Source organism: Lactuca virosa, chromosome 1, assembly GCF_052849685.1.
Source record: "Lactuca virosa cultivar CGN04683 chromosome 1, Lactuca_virosa_CGN04683_v6, whole genome shotgun sequence".
Classification (NCBI taxonomy): Eukaryota; Viridiplantae; Streptophyta; class Magnoliopsida; order Asterales; family Asteraceae; genus Lactuca; species Lactuca virosa.
This window is the reverse complement of record NC_136426.1, coordinates 27,350,604-27,356,442: the sequence shown is the minus strand read 5'-3', so window position 1 is coordinate 27,356,442 and position 5,839 is coordinate 27,350,604. Positions and strand designations below refer to the sequence as shown.

Below are 5,839 nucleotides of genomic sequence, written 5' to 3'. Positions count from 1 at the left end.
TTATTTTTCTTATTTTCTTATAAATTAAAAGTTCTCAAATATTTTGACCTATATATATATTTTTAAAATTAACCCATGTAATACATGAGTCTCACAACTAGTAATGAATATATCAAACAAAACGACGTATTATAGTGGGTTTGTGTACCTAAGCTTCTATATCTTTAAGGGTATATTACTTTGTATATATATATATATATATATATATATATATATATATATATATATATATATATATATATATATAGAGCTAGGTTCATTTGTTTAAACTAATTATTGTGTTATTGTATGAGTAAATACAGGCTAATCATTTCAAAAGGGTAAATATGTAATCTTATACTTAATTAATTATGGTAAATATATAAATCAATTAATATCCCTTTAATTTAGGGATATCAGTTTTAAAACCCAATTTCTAGTCCGCCTCTTCCCTCCTCTCTTATATTCATCGACTCCGGCAGACATGGAAATGGAATGGATGAAGAAGATGGGTGAAATAGCTCACCATAAAATCAAAACCAACGGAATATCGATGCATGTTGCAGAAAAAGGCGACGGACCTGTAGTGCTCCTCCTCCATGGCTTCCCGGAGCTCTGGTTTTCATGGCGTCATCAGATCACTCACTTAAGTAACCATGGTTACCGTGTCCTCGCACCTGACCTCCGCGGCTATGGCGATTCCGACTCCCCATCCTCTCCCTCTTCCTACACCTTCTTCCACATAGTCGGTGATCTCATCGGCCTTCTAGATCACTTCAATCAACAACAGGTATGTCGTATGTGGCTTTAATGGCGATGAAGCTTTAATCAACGTTAGGGTTGATTTTGTGTAAGTATGAATATCAGGTGTTTGTGGTGGGACACGATTGGGGCACAACCGCCGTCTGGCATCTGAGTCTTTTCCGTCCAGATAGAGTCAAAGGAATCGTTTCTCTCGGTATTCCATTTTTTCCAAGATACCCTATCAATCCAACTCACTTATTCACCAAATCGTTTGGAGACGATTTCTACATCTCTCAATTCCAGGTTCTTCTTCTTCTCTTTCTTCTTCTTCTTTCTCTCACTCTGTTTACATGGAGATGAGTTTCATAAAGTTTAGGAAATTAATACAGGAATCAGGAAGAGTAGAGAGGGCTTTTGCGAAATACGATTGCTTGACAGTAATCAAGAAGTTTTTGCTGATCAACCATGGCGATGTACCGGTAACACCTCCTGGAATTGAGATTATCGATCACATGGAAATTCCTTCGGGCATCAGAGAACCTTCGATGTCAATTCTGCGCACGGGAGGTCGATTTTGATTTCAAGTTTTACCCCTTTTGTGCTATGCTCTCTGAGTTAATCGAGGCTGTTAATAGATATTAGTCATATCAATAAGCAGTTTTATTTGCAGTGACGAATGCTCAGTTTGTATAATCTGTTAGCATTTAGTATTTCATAGACATGTAGGCCGATCGATCAGGTGTTCTTTGAGTTCGAATTGGCAGAAAAGCCCTAGTTTTCGTTATTTGAACCATCCCAAACGAAATCCCCAATAAAAATGTACGAAATTAGGAATCTTCTATTGGATGATTCAAAAATACAGTCTTGAATGATGACATTGATAGACTCGATGTGTTTAGGTTTTTTGGGAATTTGTTCTGATTGTCTAATTTTTACAGGAAATTGAAAGTTTTTTTGATGCACACCAAGCGCTCGGTAAAATGTTTCAACTGAATGGTATTTCTTCGTTTATAATATTCTATCAGAAAAGAAAGTTTTTTATGATAATCATGAACATATTCTGTTAGAATGCCCCGAATTAATATAATTATTGGTAAATGAATTCCAATTCTATCATAATGGAATCACGAATTCCATTCATGCTGGAATGGAATATGGATATTTTCTCACTAATTTATTTATTGGATAATTTTCCACAGAAGCTGATGCTTGAAGAACGGACCACGAAATTTGAACGACGCCTCTTAGCAACATTATTCTTTTAGAATAAATTAGTGTATTTGTTAGATTTTGATGTTTTTTTGTAACGCCCCGATTCCAGGTATGGATTTAAATAAAAGGTTAATTGGTTTAATGTCCTACTCGACGAGTCCACTAAGGTTGACTCGACGAGTAGGAGCTGGCAGATGAAACCCTAAATCCCGGGGTTTTGCACCCTATTTAAGGAATGATAAGCCTCCTTTGGCCTCTTTGCAGTCATTTGAGAGCTCAGAAAACCCTAATACGTGTGTGTGTGCCCATTGTGTGTTTGAAGCTTGAAGAGAGGATCCTTGGATGGGGAAAGCTTAGAGGAGAAGGAGATTGGAGCAAGTAGAGTGTGGGAATCAACTCTTATCTCAGTTATCATCTTCTGGAGGTAACCAAATCGTCTTTTCTTTGTGAATCTCTTCTATTGGTTGAGTTTTAGGGTTTTTGATGAGATATTAAGTTGGAAAGATGAGCTATGGGCTAGATCTGAGGTTGTAACTTCAGATCTGGACCCTCCTTGGATTCTATAAGCATAAAGTCTCAATTTTGGTCATGATTAAGGTCCCTCTTGAGCATGAAGTTCCATTAAGAACTTAAAATAGGCATTTAGAGCCTTTATAGCCATGCATGCACGTAAAGTTTGCAACTTTACGTGATAAGCATGCCCTAGAAGCTTGGATCTGTGATTTGGAGCCGTTGCATGGCTCAAAACAAGTCTGTATGGAAAAAGGACTGAATGGACTCGGCGAGTCGCAAGGTTGACTCGGCGAGTCACATGAAGATGGCCGTGGACTCGACGAGTTGGATGAACAACTCGGCGAGTCCGATGAAGATTACCATAAAACTCGGCGAGTCGGATGAGTTTTCCCCAAGTTATGAATGTGTGTGTGTCCGTCGTGTGCAAAAAGGAAAACTAGACGGGTAGCCTTAGAGTGGGTCGAGAATCGGGGAAACTCGACGAGTCACCTCGATGACTCGACGAGTGGGATAGTGCTTCAAGGAACTCGACGAGTAGCTGAGGGTACTCGGCGAGTAAGGTCAACATGGACTGTTGACCTTGACTGAGGACTTTGACTTTGACCAGGGGTTGACTAGTGGGTTATGGGGTACCTTATAAGGTTAAGGACTTATGAGTATATTGTGCTATGGTATTAGGTGGTGGAGCCTGTGCCAAGTGATTCGAGAGTTGGGTTTTATCTTCCGGGTCGACATTTGCGAGGTGAGTTATCCTCACTATACTAAGGGGTCAAAGGCACCAAGGCCGGCCCATTGGATATGTTATCCTAGCAGTGTTAGATGTTGGGTATGAGTTAGTGTTGCATGCTAGTGGTTATGCCAGTTAGGTAGATCTGTAGGACTACCTGTGATGTTATATGATTATTACATGCTCAGTGGTTATGTTATGTTATGTGATTGTTATATGGGATGGGTTGAGGTTGTACTGCTTCGTGCGGTAGCCAACAAACCCTGGGAGCATTCCAGTTACGGGCTAGGGAGACTCGTACTGTGGGCTCGGGAGCATTCCAGTTACGGGCTAAGGGAGACTCGTACTGTGGGCTCGGGAGCATTCCAGTTACGGGCTAAGGGAGACTCGTACTGTGGGCTCGGGAGCATTCCAGTTACGGGCTGAGGGAGACTCGTATTGTGGGCTCGGGGGTATTACAGTTTGTAGGGCTGTGGACCCGTTATGTGCTGTTCTGTTCAGTTTTGCTATGATATGTTATTGCTGACATGGTTATGTGGACTGTATGTGTATCGGTATTTTGGGGGTAACTCACTAAGCTTTCGGGCTTACAGTTTCAGTTTATTGTTTCAGGTACATCAGGGGATCGTGGCAAGGCGAAGGCATGATCGTACAGCTCCTCCTGTTATGTTTATGTTTCTGGGAATACTCTGATAGAATGTATTTTGACAACAAAGTTGTAATGTTTTGATGAACTTGACATGTTTTGAAAGTTTAAATTTGTTCGAAATTTTTGGGTGTTACATTTTTTTTTCCCGATTTTACAGTTTTTTAGTGTTATTCTTTAACAACAAATGTAATTCTTAGCAATTGTTACATGTATTCTATAAGAATTAATATAATTTTTGTTTTAATTCTTCAATTGCTGATTCGAGAATTTGTTATTCTACAAGAAATATGTTCAAGAATATTTTTATTATTTTATGGTTCTAGAATATTTTTTTTTGAACATACTCAAACATATTCTCTCAGAATGTCCGAATTAAAAACCTTATAATTCGTAAAATCGGATTTTTAAAATTAATAGAATCTATGATCCCTTAAAATATGCAAATTTCCTTTATTAAATCTATATTAATTGACTAAAATACCCTTCTAGTTAAATTAGATGGTATTTTTCGATTATTTTTAATTCAATAATATGTATTAATCAATTTCTTAAAATAAGTAAAATGATTGGCCCATATTTATGCATACAATAACACAATAATTACTTTGAATAGAATAACCTAGGCCTATATATATATATATATATATATATATATATATATATATATATATATATATATATATATATATATATATATATATATATATATATATAAATCAATATTAAATAAGAAAGAAATATTTGGTAGGAAGGTAACAATACATCATTTTCGTGCTTTTTTCCAAATCAATGAAATGAATCATTGAGTGATATAAAAATAACATGATTTGAAAAAAAATCCAGAAAAAACATCAATGATTCACCTTTTTACTGAAGTAAATTTTGATTCATTTTTCAAACAATTTTAGTAAATCATCGCAAAAATGAATCATCAATGTGTTTTTTTCAAAAAAATTGTGAATTATTTTATTTTTGTATTACTTAATTATTCATTTTGTTAATTCATCAAAATTCATGCAAATGATGCATTTCTTACCGGTCCTACCGAATATTTTCTTCTTACTGGATATATATATATATATATATATATATATATATATATATATATAAACACACACATAATGGTATTTCTAGCATCCTATACACACTAGTTATGACAGTAGAAGCAATATAAAACTCTATGTGTATATACACCCTAAAGGATCTAGGTTTATTCTATTATAGCAACCTACTTATGAAAAACAGTAAAAGAATTACTAACCTCTTAATCTTCTTGATCTTCTGAAAGATTCCTTGATTGAGATCTGGTTATAACCACCTTTGCTTTGGGTGGAAGTAAGAATCCCTCTTTTGTTTCATACTCAAGACTCCAAGAGCAGAAACAAAGAAAACTAAGAGGAGTGTCAATTTCACAAACCCTAGGAGGGTTAGACATCATCCACTAAGAAAGGAGGAAGAAGGCTGGAGAAATTTTAAGCCAGAGTATAAGGGATTGTGAGATCCCTACTACCCTATTTACTTGATTTAGATCCATACCATATTAACATCACCAGAGCGAAGTAGGATACATCTAAAATTTGAAAATCCCATATCTTTTAAGAATTCTAGAATATTACAATTAGTTAACATTTAACTAATCAATATTCAACCATTTTAATTAATTAAAACTATTTAATTAATTCCAAAATAATTTCCAATTAATTTATTAAACTATAATAAATTAATAAATATATTTTCTAAATATATTTTCTGTTATTTTCCTTTTTTCTCAATTGGGTCATGAGTGCAACCCAAAAGACCATTTATTGTTACAAATATTATCAATAGTTAATGACATTGAACACTCTTGTCAACAATATATATATATATATATATATATATATATATATATATATATATATATATATATATATATATATATATATATATATATACACTAGGCGAATGCCCGCGCGTTGCGCAACAATACCTATATAGTTGAAATCTTTACAAATATATGCTTTTTTAAATATAAC

General features: G+C 34.9%; 1 pseudogene; it reads left to right on the top strand.

Annotated features, from left to right (window-relative positions):
• Positions 1-469: 469 nt before the first annotated feature.
• On the top strand, positions 470-1,301 carry LOC145112266 (epoxide hydrolase 1 pseudogene; annotated as a pseudogene).
• The last annotated feature ends 4,538 nt before the right edge of the window (positions 1,302-5,839 follow it).